This window comes from Falco biarmicus, chromosome 3 (genome assembly GCF_023638135.1).
Source record: "Falco biarmicus isolate bFalBia1 chromosome 3, bFalBia1.pri, whole genome shotgun sequence".
Lineage (NCBI taxonomy): Eukaryota > Metazoa > Chordata > Aves > Falconiformes > Falconidae > Falco > Falco biarmicus.
Window position 1 is genome coordinate 51,891,774 of NC_079290.1, and position 14,221 is coordinate 51,905,994.

At 38.6% G+C, this 14,221-nt stretch overlaps 1 protein-coding gene across 4 annotated transcripts in view; it reads left to right on the plus strand.

Moving 5' to 3' along the window:
- Positions 1 to 14,221, plus strand: part of NOL4 (nucleolar protein 4) — a 201,352-nt gene that overhangs the window by 128,012 nt on the left and 59,119 nt on the right. The gene's annotated exons all lie outside the window — the stretch shown is intronic.

Here is a 14,221-nt window from a genome sequence, read left to right on the forward strand (position 1 = left end):
TCTTTTGGAATATGATTGTTGTGTCAGTTGCATCTTAAAGATGACTGTCTCACAAGGTTGATGCTTCTGTGTGGTTCATTAGGTGCTTTTTAAAATACACCTCTGTACGTAATCATGAAATTAAAGTGTTCACCTTGCCTTCAGGAAAAACATAGTATGCAAGTTTATGTAATACTGAAAAAAAGATATTGGAAGCCATAGTGGATTTGAATAAGTGACAGAACACCAACAAGCTGAAAAACTTGCTACATGAAGAGGGAATTACCTTGTTAGAGATAAAACAATGGTGACTTCATCACAGATTTCACTGGGTCTTACCGATTAATAGATTGTGGTTTATTGTAGAAGAGAAAGTTATTGAAAGAGTCAGCACATGGAAGTTGCTTTATTTTTTTAAAGTTAGGTTGGAATTGAGATAAAATATTTTTACAATGATTGTAACCAATTATTTATATGAAAGTAGTTAATTATTACATAAAAAATTATACATAAGGTAGTTATTCTTTTATAAGTATTTGTTCTAATTAATCTGCAAGTTATTTGGCACAATTATGTATATTTAGGAAAACAGTGACGACTGTTCCCTCCTGTTCAAGTTACCAGGTGATGATCTGCAGTGATGGCATTCTCTTCTGTGCTTAACATCTATGAATTTGTAGAAGTGTCTTGAGTGCTTAAAGAGCCAAAAAGGCTTTTAGCCTCTCAGACTGCCAGTTCCCTGGCACAAGCTTTTGAAAAATCTGGACATCTATATTTCATAGTCTTTATTATTTAGCCCTCAATGCATCTGGTTTGGGGTATAAAACCCAGGACAGGATCTTTATTTTTACTGCACTCACTATGCCAATTTAGGATCAAGAGGTAAGTAGTTTTTAAGACTATGTCTAAACTTTGTTGAGATTACTTATCTTCCTTTTTTTAATTATTTTTTTTTAATAAGAAATTAGCAGGGAGCATGCTGCTTTGCTTTTAATCTGTTTCTTCATTTCTATTTTTAGATTTTGGGATTTTTTTCATATTTAATGCTCACATTATAATGAAGTTTACAGTACCAAGAACTTTTATCTAGGGCAATGTATATAGCACATTAAAAAAAATTAATTTGGGCTGCGTGAATCTACTGTTCAGCTGTGAAACAGTAATCTCTACTTGAACTATTCTACCCATGTGAGGTAGGCAGTGTCAGTAGTGGCAGGATCTTCAAAACTTTTGCTCCACCCTTTATTATCTTTTCCTAGTTGATAGTTATGTCCTTCAACTGTATGTGATGCTGCAGTGTTACTTTTCACATTTGTCATTTAATGTCTATAATTCATAGAGTTAATTTAAGTTTTAGGATATCCTGTTTCTAGTAAGATAACTCTGTGCATAATAACTTCACATAATGTGACTGAGTTATTTATACCTTTGCCAATATATTAATTGCCAGAGGTCCCTATATGTTAATTATTTGGATTTACATAGCAAGTTTGGGATTCTGAAAGCATCAATAAAAATAGATCAGATTAATGTTGAATCGGTCCCATGAGACAAGGATATTCCATCACTGTCTATTGATTAGCAAATACAGGCATGACATAATTAATTGACTTTCCCAAAGCCACGCAATTGGTAGGAAAGCTGGAGAAGTCATTTGTTTCCTCTGTGCTATACCTGAACATTAATCACAGTACTAATCTTTATCTCCAGACACTACTGTTCAGTTAGGGTAGAGGGGCAGAGTCAACTTCAACTGAATAGCCATTGGGAAGTTTCCTCTGGTTTTGTTAGCATAGCTAAAGTTCAAAGCAGTTTTAAAAAAAACATTTGTTTTAATTTGTGCTTTGCTGGAACCATGAGGATGACATTTTCATTGATTGTCTTGATAAATCTATCCAGCTTTCATCATGAAGACATATATATGTATACACAAGAGATCCTATGGACTACATTGATAATGCTTATGAGAATAAACTTAGTTGCCTTAAAGTTAAATGCTTTCCTTAACGTTAGTCACGTAGCTTCACTGTATAATGTATTTGCATAATACAGAAGTCAGCAGCTGTGGCAGCTCATCCTGGTTTTAGGTAACAGCATGGGATTCAGTTGCACAGAGTTGGGCATTTGGTACCTGTGTAGGACTTTAGGGTAATGTGTGCCCAGCATACACCTCTCTGGAAGGATGTATCTCTCGCACTGGCCTTGTGGCATATTTGCCAGCACTGTACAGTGCTCCTACTGCATCCTAAAATAGCAATGGGGCTCGCTTGCCTTTCACCTAGTCATCTGGTTCTCTTTCAGACTGTCTTGCACATTGTATAGGCTCCTTTTTTAACAGTCAAGTAAGTTCAGACTTGGTGCGGGTATTTCCACTTACATTGATATGTAGGCTTTTATATATTCCTGAGGATAGGAGACCAACATTTGGCCTCTGAACTTCTTTAAACATGTCTCAGAACGTGGCCCTGGCCTTGCAGAGTTGGAATGGATACAGCCATTAATTTGCTGATAGGACCATTGATTGAACTAAGTAATGAGTATGTAGCCAAAACTGAGAGAACTGCAGGATGTTGAGACTGTAGAAGTGTCAGAATAATTGTCTGAAGCTGTATAGCAATGTGATTTTTTTTCTGCTTAGTTATGAAAAGATGTCAAGAATAATAGTTCAAATGACTGAGGCACTGGACTTTAAATCTAGGTTTTCAATTCATGTACAAAATACGAGTGTGCATGTGCATCTGCACACCTGTATCAAACAAGTTTTTTGGCTTCCTCAAATATTACTTCTGCCCTTCAGTCCTTGATTCACAACGCTGGTATATATAGCTTGCTTGGCTGAGTAGTCTCCTGATTGCTAAATTTTTGTCCTGCTTAATAGGCCTACGTACTTCCCATCTGTTTCTGGCAACTGCTTTTGACAGTGTGAAATTAAAGATTCTTCTTCCAGCAGCCCATTTTCTAAAACTTCTAGGCTTTAGCCACCAAAGCCACATAACTAATGTTGACACCAACAGATCTCACGGTAGCTTACGCACACCACTTATTGGTGTTACAGCAATTGGACACTATGTTTACTATTCACTGGTTTTTGGGCTAGTGTTAACTGAAACATGTAACATAGAAAACAAAAAGATTTTAAAATTAAGAGCTTTTTTACTTTTAGTAGCAAGGAATATACAGAGCTGAGGGCAAAGCCGAACCTCTGCAAGTGCTCCATCTCTTGCAGTGCTTTGCAAAGTCCTGCTGCAGGTCAGAGGCTGGGTGTGCAGTAGCGTCCCTCTTCCTTCCTTCTTCTTTGAAATCACCAGGACATGAAATTTCCACTGCCATGCAGCCATTTGAGGCCCTCACTTCATCTCCCTGTTTGTCCAAATTGACATAAGTGACTTTTTGTATTATTACTTCCTGTCTCCTGTGTTGGGATCTCTTTCTCAATCAGCCTTACAAGTTAATCCAACTCAGCTGTGTTGTCATCTGCTACATAATTACTGATTAGGAGAATAATCTAGAAGTGGATCCACTCTGTATGGTGATCTCCTCTTCATACAGGATTATCCCAGCAGGTGATCTCATGACTCAATATCTCTTCTTACACTTCTGCCAGAAGCCTAAGTTTCTGCTGTTGCCTCTGCTACAATCTATAAAGGCAAAAACCAACAGAGGAGTCAGAAGAACTGGCCATTCAAAACCCGGTTCACAGTCTTGAGTTTTATGTTACGTGGCCTTAGTTCAGTGCCCTTTTCTTGCCATTGTTCAGTTCAACAAAAAAGGCTCAGAAAGAAAAATTATTGACAAGACCAAGTGGTGAGATTGGCAAGAAAAGATATTCCTTACCTGATCTTGGCAGCACACATTTCAGGTCATTCCTTTAGCTGTAATAAAGAATCAAAAGGACAAAAAATTCTGAAAATGTGGATAAACCAGTATAATGTTATGAATGCTTAATTTAGCAAATAGCATGCAATATGAAATTAGTAGCATTTGCACAGAGTAGATTTGCTGTAGGTTTTGTTGAATATGGGACTAGATTGGATGCAACAATGCTTTTATATGGTACTTTTAAAGAAGCTGTTCCAGAAGTTTTTCTAAGTAGAGAACAAGGAAGGAAATGATCTTATGTGCAGCAGTTCAAAAGCAAGACTAGCAGCAGGGCATTGAAGGGAACTATTTCTGAAATGGCATGTCAGTACTTAGGGCATATTTCATCATCAGCATTGTCAGAGACCAGCAAGATCAAGGCTTCTCCATAAGGGAAGGCAATCAGGGAGCTGAAGGTGGCCATGACCCAAGGCAGTGCCCTTTCTGATGCAGACATAGCCCCACAGCACTCCATAGCCTGCAGGGTAGGGCTGCTGGCAGTAGCAGGTCCCACTGAAAACCCAATGACTAGCAGACAAGCAAGAGGGGTGGACATGTCCCATCTTAGTGCAGAAAGTGCACTAAGTGCACTTTGTGCAGCACTTTGTGCAGCAAACCTGGAGCAGCCTGGGACACCAGTGGTCCCTCCTGCCCAAGGCATAGCTCGGCTTCAGTGGGACTCCTGGAAAGGAGCACAGAGATGGAGTTAGCCAGGAGATGTGGCCAGAAAAAATAAGGCCCGACGGTGCACTCAAGGTCCTGACGAGGGTATGGATTAATGTAAGAGGGTTTAAAGTGGCAGTGATAAAATATGAAATGTTAGCTTCAAGGTCCGTTCCAACTTCAAATAGCAGGACTTGTATTAACTCTGCAAGGGCAAATTTCCATGGGCTGTGTTCAGGCTACAGCCAGCTATCTTATAAAATAGAGAAGTTTAATTCTGTCTTTGGTGGAACTGTAGAATCCAAGATACGGGAAAGCAAAAGGACAGCACTTAATTTCAAAAATTAATGGGCTTCACTAATCCTACCCTAAAGCTTTTCATCCTTCCAGAAAAAAACACCCCACATGTTCTTACCTTGAATTAGTTAATTGAGGGCAATGCAGTTTTCAGTGATCAGATCAAGTGAAACAGTAACGAAGGTAAACCATTTTTGGTGTGCAAAGTTAAGGCATAAAGAGTGTTTCCATAGCTCCGGTTATTTAAAGCCTGTGAAACCTGAGCTCTGTAAAGCATAAGGCAGCAAAGCCTTAATCTGGTCCTATGATCCGCCTGTCACCTGTAGATTTTCAGAGATGTACCAAACCTGTGGTCATTAGGACTGACCAGTGCTGGGTTTTTTTAGGATCAAAAAATCATTAAAAAAATATGTTGTAGAAACATTACTCAAGAAGTGCCAGGTTGGAGGCTGATTTATTTGCACACAAAGGACAGAAAAAAGGAGAAGATAAATAGGCTTCAGATTTATTTCAAAGCTTTTTATAAAACAGCTACTGAAATACTGGCCTTGGAAATAGTAAGTGTAGTCCACAAAGCAAAACTAAGTGATATAGTAATTCCTCTTGAGAAGAGTTTTCCAACACTTCAACACCTTCCATGGTGTGTGTGTACTTACACTGTATTTGTGTCTTAATTTTAACAAGATGATAAATAAGGATTATTTGCTTATTTAAGGTACTAGCATGAATATTAGAAAATGCTTTGGGAGTGGTGGTAAAGGAAATAATTCCTTGTGGTTAGTTTTCAACGAGAAACCTTTGGAGTAGAGTAGTGAAGGTTTGAAACAGGAGCTTCTCTGGGTCTTTAGAGTCTTGCAACTGGATGATTTTGAGCCATCTTCCTTGCAAGGTGAGAGTAGACCTGCCAGACTGTAGTGGTATTTTTTGTAATCCCATATTTGGCAAATCATCATGAAGAGGAAGGCTGAAGAAAAACTAGCTTCATTCATCCTCCCTCTGGAGTTTGTCTGAGGGATGGCTTGCAGGGAATTCCTTTGCAATGCAACAAGTCTGAGGTAATTAAAAGGGAGTTGTCTGGCAAAAAGGTTGTAAGCTCTTCTGTAGTTTTCTCACACTGATAACACTGTAAAGGAGAGTAGTTGTCTATCTTTTTCCCTGACTTTTGAAAGGCTGAATGATAAATGGTAGAAATTTTTGCTCTCAGCTTATAAATTTGGGTGTTTGTGGTTTTAAAGAAAGCTAGGATTGTCCTAAAACTCACGTGGAACCTTGATTAAACATAATGTGCAGAATGTATTAGCAATTAAAAGCTATTCGATGTCTGTCACACATAACATCTTAAGAGCAGGGCCTTGGAGGGCAGTGCTTTAAAAGGAACGTGGCTGTGCACAAATACGTTGCTTCATACATTAGTTAACCTCTCACAGGTTTGTTAAATAAAAGTAGCTACTTGGAAAGTTGAATCTTTTTAAGAACATCATCTTACCAAATGATTTTCATGAAAGCTATTTCATGCCTTCAACAGATTTTCTATGACCATTACTTTATATTTCTTGCCTTCAGTTAAGCTGTGAGGTTAAAATATATTAAATAAATAAATAAATATATCCCTACCTTATTCAGTGTTGTGAACTACATCATAATACCATAGAACATATTCATACTTGTACATATACCCAGAAAAATAATACTGCATGCTCAAAGTGCTATGGAAGTGGCTAATAAATATGGGATCATTCTCTTATGGATACCTCCCACACACCACTTTGAAATTCATTCTACCTAGAGCAAGAATTTGCAACATATTTGTTAGGTCTTAAGTATGACTTCCCATAAAAATGCATTTAGATGTAGTGTTATTTAGAGATTTTATGTCAGACTGTTCCTGTTTTACTCATGTCCAAGGTAAGAAATGCTTTTTAAAATCTTCGTTTCAAGAAGTGTTTTATCCAGAAAAAAATACTGGTTTTCTATCTCCATGGTGCAGGTTATTCTATCAGTGTCAAAAGATCTTTGTTGTGGTGCTGATCATCGTCTTGATTTTGTTTCCTAAGGAAGTGTTTTATGCTCTGTTAGTTTGTCTGTCCCTGCCTAACCTTTGAAAGTATTGGCCAGTTTCAATCTAATTTGATAGGGCAGGAATCTTCACAATATTGGGTTGCTACAAGTTCTGTGAAAATCTGCATTTGATTCAGGTGGAAAGGCCCAGGTTATGGTCTTCATGAGGGCCTTTCATTTTGAGAGGTGGAAGCTGCCTGGGCAGTAAGTACTTTCACAGCCCTCAAGAAGCCCCTCAGCTCTTGCCCTGTAAGAAGTGGAAGTGTTGTGGAGTGAAATGGAGAAGGCATGATGGTGAGGGCTTGGGGATCTAGAACATAAGTTAGGTTTCTTCAGATCTACTTTTTGAAGATATATTTAATATACACTATTGAAGTATAATATACTGGATATATTTTAATAGGAATCACTGAGCACATATTAAAGCTACTTCTTTATAGGACTCGTAGACATGAGCTGTGAATGCCAGAGTGAGTCGCATGCCTGTACTTTGTTGCTTATGGCACTGTTGAAAGCACTGCATAGAAAAATTGAATAGCTTGAACCCATATCATCACATTCATTTAAAAAAAAGTTGTACTGGAGTTGCAGAATTTCTTGACAAGACTGAAAAGGTCAGATTTGTGAAAGCAAATTGATTTCTACGTACTATCATTGTCTGCATGGTGTTACTTTTTAATAGTGGAAAACAAACCTGTTAGTGTCCTATGTCACGTGTCATCCTTGTGTTCAAATAGAGCCCTACTTTAGGGGTTGTAGGCCCAGGGTCTATAAAAGGAAATTCTGTTGTATTTATTTTGTTGACTGTAAGATTGACAGGTAATTTACCAAGTTGTAACAGAAAGCAAAATATACAAAGTAGTGTTACAGATGTTGCCTTACAGACAAGTAAATATTGCTCATTTTATAAATTCTGGCATTGCAAAACTTGGTGGTGTATATATCTTTAAAAATAGCACTAGTACACATGTGTTTCAGGAAACCTTCTATTTAGGGACCATTTTCTGAGTCATAAAGTTATTGTTTGTGTTTTAGAAAATATGCCTGTAAACTCTTAGCTACAAAATAAATACACTGCAGCCTTTTCAGACCCCCTACAAATTCCTTCTGGTGAACTGAATCACAGTTTCATTGAGAAATCTTAGATTTAGAGGCTCATGGCTCCTAATGTCCAGTGTCTATCTAGATCACAAAAACTCATGTGTGCAAAAATCAGTAAGACATGAAGAGCAAATGAGTTTGTTTTGTGCAGCTGTCTTTGAATCCACAGAATTTAGACTGTATCCTGACTCTTAGCACAGACACTGTTGACTTAATTGATCATAAGGAACCAGTAAAGATCTTGGGATAAAAACTTGGTACATAGATCATAGTGCAAATCCTGGCAGCTAAACCAGCTTCAGGTATATGGGTGCGTTTTCGACCCCACATGACCTTCTGCTCTATGTAATCAGCTCTGAGCTGTCTCTGATGCAGCTCACTAGGCAGAAAGCAAGTTCCATGCAGGAAAGTTCAGAGAGCTGCAGGGATGATGCTAATGGTGCTGGATGCACGCAGCAGGTCTGGCAGACTAAGGGAAAGTCCATGCAGACAGTGCATGTGCAAAAGCAGTCATTCTGCTTTGGTTCATTAAATCTGGTTACTCACTGGGAAAGGGGAATGTTGCTAAACTTATCCTTGCCTTTCAGTTTTTTAAAATATTTCCTCATTACTGTTTTTCTGACCTGTGGCCTGGCCATGCAACAGACCAGAGTCAATGCCACTTCCAGTGGCAATGATGGGGTTGTTTACAGAAAACTCTTCTGTCTCTCACATTCTGTGCATCTTGTATTTGTGTTTTGTAAAATACAGCAGATGAGAGTTATATTCCTCATTCATACTGCAAAAGAATCTCAGCCTGTGGATCACAGCAGTGCATGTCTTGAACTCAGGTAGAGCTCTGTGAAAGAGGAGAAAGGGTGAGCACACTGTGTAGGCAGCTTCGCCCTGGGAGGGGGGACACTTTCTCAAAATAGACATATGGGTGACTTATTTTTATTTTTAAAAATATATTCTATTTTGTTTTCCTCTTTATTCTTTCAATTTAATCTATGGAAGCTAAGGATAAAGTAGGAGTCATATAATGTAAGAAAGCAAATACAAACAGAACCAAACTTTTAAAGCTTTAGGCCAGTTCAGATCTGGATCTGAACTTTTCAGTTAGTTCTCTTCATGACTGACTTAATATAGGATCAACCTGAGTTTTGGGGTGCAGGGGGAAGACTAAATCATTTGGGTTGGAGCAAGTTACAAAGCAGTTTTTATAGCTGTTCACTGCTGCATAGTCAGGCATTGCGTTGTGATATCAATATGAGAAAATGCACTGCCTGCTCTGATTTATTCCATTTTTCCGGTACACTTCTAGCTGGTTTTCCTCCCAGAACTCGTCCTCTGCAACAATGTGGTTTGGATGTGGTTCTTTGGAGGAAGTGGAGTTTTGCCAAATAGGATTTTCTACTTGTCTAGGAGAGTTCTCCATTGCTAGATGGTGATAAGAGCTGAGCCTTGTGCACTAATTTAGTAAGCTAAAGTGAACGCATGTAACAAAGTGGTCTCTAGAATTTACAACTCAAAATATCTCCTCTAATAGAAGCTAAAAATACTGTTTGTTGTAAATGAGTTTGAGCTTTTACAAACTAGGTCTGTTAGATCACCTTGGAAACATCTGTGCTGCTTGACTGCTTATGGTTCCCTCTGACTGAGCTCTGAGTACCAATGTGACAGAAACATTTTGCAGTAAACAAGGATTATGTAACTACAAGAAATCACAGAGAGTACTGGAGCACAGAATCAAGTTTGGAAGTGCAATTTCTTTTCCAAACAGTAGCTGTTCTGGGAGCTTACACTATGCCACGCTGTCCTGGAGAAAGCAGGATGATTCTCTTCTCACAAGCCTAAGAGTTTAACAGGCTGCATATAAAATGCCAGGGTTCGTTTATAACCAGGCCACCCAAAACTTTCAGCTCAATTCTGCATCAAATATATAGAATCATAGAACCATTTGAGTTGGAAAAGACCTTTAAGATCATCAAGTCCAACTGTTATGTTTGTACAAGTTAGAAAGCACTGTACCACCTTGAGCAGGTAAATTTATGGATTATAATGAGAGTTTCTGATTTCTTCAGGATGGTACCATGAAAGCTATGCTACACTAGACATACTTAATGATATTGGTAGGGATTTAGAAAGCTACTGTGATCTCTCTGATTCATCTGAGGAAGAAATTGTTTGCTAGAATTGGGTCCTTGAATAGTTTGATCAGGATTTGCCTTTTATTTTGGGAATCATGTTTAACGCATTTCATATTACTGTCCTCCATCCCCCACCCCCAAAATGTCAGGCCGTGTCTTTAGCAGAAGCACAGTCAACATTTCTTTAGGACTGAAATATTCTTTTGTTGTTCCTTTCTTGGTGCTCTTTTTGTATTAATCCTAAGGATTCATTGGTCTGGAGGACTGATGGCTAGAGATTGCCTTTATGAGAAATTCTCCTGCAATTTTTTAATGGTTGCTGTCATGTGCTAACCTTAAGCGATACATCTGGCTTACTCATACAATAAATGCTTTATTTCTCCTTCACTAAACAAAAAAGGTCAAACTACATCATTTCTTACAAATCACTCTAAGGATTTATTTGTGCCAGATAAGTAGGGAACTAATTAGTAATCTATTCTGTCAGCATCAGCTACAAACATCTCAGCTATTCCCGTGTCAGACTATTGCAAACTATGAACTAGCCCCCTCCCCAGTTGAGAAGTCCTGTCTTCATCTGTCCCCTTTGATTGGTCTTGAGTCCTAAATCTCCCCACTTGGTTCTTAAGCAATAATTAAGACAATTAGTTTCTGTCTTCCAGACCTAGCTGCTAATGCAATCCAGCTGATTTACCTCCACAGATGTTTTATAAAGCTCAGCAAAGAAAAAACAAGGTTGCTACTATAAGCAGATAGAGGCAAAAGGCAGAAAGGAAAAGCAAGAACAAGCTAGTCCTTCATTTTGTAGTTGTGCCCTATACTTTTCTGTAAGTAATTTGCTCCTCTCTTGCATAAGCAACTAATTGCTGTTGTGCCCTTGTTGCATTCCTAGCTTTCTCCCAAAGAAATCAGTTTTTAATATGTCATACTGTTACTGGGATCAGTTGTAAATGGCTTTTCAGTACTGAACAGATTATTTTGGGTTACATGCATGTCATTAATCAATTAGCTTTGTTTTTTTGCATGAGCCTGTCTCTCAATGCATTACCATTACTATCTTTTTTTCATCTAATCTGTACTTCTGAAGATGTAAATGATCAGTGAGACTCTCATAATCAGAAGAGTGACAGGACTGTCTCCTCTCACCTATTCTGACATATGATTGTAGTGACTGAGAACACAAACTGAAGGAGGGAGAGCCTAAATTTGTCTCCAACAATGGAGACAGGTGAGTTGGAGTTCCCTTCTCTGTTGCTTCCACTAACTGAATTTTAATTTTCTTTCCAAACACGTGTACTTCTGCTATGCTCAGACTTGAAAGGAGAAATGTGGGAGAACCTCTGAAATGCCATGCTGTAGGAACGAAGTAGGAAGAGAAAATCAGCCCAGTGAAGGACTTAGGATAGATTCACAAAGAGCATACCAAGAAAGGTCCGTTGTTAAACCCTATTCCTCTGTTGTCCTGATCATAGTTTTTAGTTCTTCATTATTTCCCACTTTTGTTCTGTCTTGTGTTGCTCTTACTCATATGAGTTAGGATAAAAAAAATGCTTCTCCTCCTTCCTTGTTAGAAAATAAAGGTTCACAGCTTAGCATATAACTATGTGATTAAGTCCAGCTGCTGTGTAGCCTTTGGCAAACTTTGTAAGGGAGTAACTTAGTTCCTGGACCTCAGATAGCATTCTTGCCAAAGTCCTGGCAAGAATGGGACAGAGGCATTCTTCATCTTCATTTCTTTCTTTTCCATTACCTAGTTAAAACAAATGTTCCTCTCATTTGGTGCTGCTCTTGTGACACAAACCTTGCAGTAGTGATGTATTATTATCCCTACATCTGTCTCTGCTGTTACTCTCTGGAAATATCTTTTGAAACTTTGTACAACCTGGAAGCCTTTTACATAGCTTCCGTCTCCAGCTTTTCTGGGATGCACAGAGATAGGGGAGCAGGGTGAAAGTAAGTGTCCAAAAAAAAAAAAAATAATCTCCTGACTTCCTGATATAACTTGAACTCTTTCCCCTGCAGATGTGTTTGTTCCTTGGGAACACTGCTTTGCACACAGGAAAAGCTTGCATACACCCGAGCTGCTATGGAGAAGTCGAAAACTGTCATGGTTTAGAGCAAGAGGAATAAAAAGCTGGTGGAGTAAGGGGGCAGGTACAAAGTCTTTAGAATCTTTGTGGTTGTAGTTCTCTTAGCAAGGGCTTTAACTGTAGCTGACAGTCATAGATTCAAGGGATGTTGTTCACAAATAAGCACGTAATTTCCCAGAGCAGATTAATGCTTTGAGACTTGAGAAAATAGCCTTATGTTTCATGTTTGTAATTGAAGAAGAGAACAGTTTAATGAACCCTCTTGGTGTCACAGCTTAAATTGATGGCAAGAGGAAGCAAAGAGAAATTCAGGGAGGAAGATGGAAGGAAATCGTATGAGAGTCAAGAGAAAAATGCAAGAGGAGAATGAAGCAATAAGAACTAAAAGCTTAATGAGTTCAAAGAGAAAGAAAAGAATGAAAGGTTTTAGGAGAAAGCATCTTGGAAAAGATGGTTTAAACTGAACCAACAGGCATGAACAGAAGGAATAACAAACGAGGGAAAGAAAGAACAGATTATGGCAGTTTTCTAGTTCATTGTAGATGTTTGACAAAGGACCCATAACTAAACCAGTGAACTGCATGTGGTTTGTATTCCTGTCGCAGCACTCTCCAAACTAGCCGGCTGCAACAAGGTCTTTCACCACCACATACCAACATACCCTTCATGCCAGTCCCTCTGCTGCCTTCTCGTAGTCTCTCCTCACGCAAGGCACGTGCTCTCTCTGTTTCTTCCTTGGCTGCCCAACCACTTAGCAGAACCAGCCACAGCTGCACCTTATCTACATCAGCCAACCCGCCACCCCTGAAGCCAGCCCACAGCTGTATATTATCAATGCTAATTAACCCAGCTTCATTCCTCTACATATTCCTTATTGTTAAAGTGAGGAAGGGCATTCTTCTATTTAGGTTTTCCAGCAGCAACGTGCTCAAGATTAAAATAGAGTATTTGATGATGCTATGTTGATGTGGAGGCCTGCTCTATCTGTATTTACAATAGCATTATTTTTCTGCATGCAGATACTACTAAGAAATTAAAATCCTAGAAATAAAACATTGAGCTTAGGACATTTAAACTACTACCCCAGAAATTATTGCACTCCTGTATCTCAGTTCCTGCTTTTGCTGACAATAATGTTGTACCTAAGTCAGACTTCAGAGGCTGTGACTGCAGCTGTAATATTCAGTTACTATTTTTGATTTGAAAGATAGCAGCCATTTGGGATATTTTGTAACAGTAGGGATATAACTGTTGGCTAGTAAATGGGCTTTAAAAGGATAGATTGAATTTTGTCAAGGATTATGGGTTTTTTCAGGGCTGCTGCTGCTACCTTGCAGGAGAGTGCCTGTGAAACTTGGCTGTTTGTTATATTCCTGTAGACTTGCTCAGCTATGTCTTACTCTTCTGTCACTTAGATGAAGACAGGCTGCAAAGAGAGGAGTGAGAGCCTTAAGGCTTGCATTGTGATTGTCATTGTGATATTCAGGTTTATATAGGTCTTCTCCATCTTAGTTACTTCCTAAATGTGCTGCCTACATTAGAGGTTTCATTCTCAATTTGAATAGAATGAGAAGAAATGAATAGCCCAGTGTTTTTGCAAAATAGTTTCTAGTAGTCTTACCAGCCAGTTGTTTAACAAATGACCAGAGAATTGGTGGTCAAAAATGGTCACTACCTGCCTGTAATGGGAACCTCAGTAGTCGCTGAAGTATATTTCATAAGAAAAACGTTCCCTACTCCCCATATAAACTATCGCTATTTCATTTAAAAAACAAAAGAGAAAATGAAAAAACCTTGACAAATGGAAGGCTGTGGAATCTGAGTGGAAACTAAAGGTTCTTGGCAAAAGGTCAAAATTTCACCAAAAATTAGAAATGGTAGTTTTCCAATAGAAGTTTTTGATTGATGCATTTAACCAAAAGCACAAGAACTACATGGGACCCTCCCACACTCTTGGCTTCACAGAGACTGCTGATGAAGTTTCCTTACCTTTGATAAAAAGGTAGGTGGTTTTTTTGGTGTTGTATTTTGAGGTGGTTTTTTTGT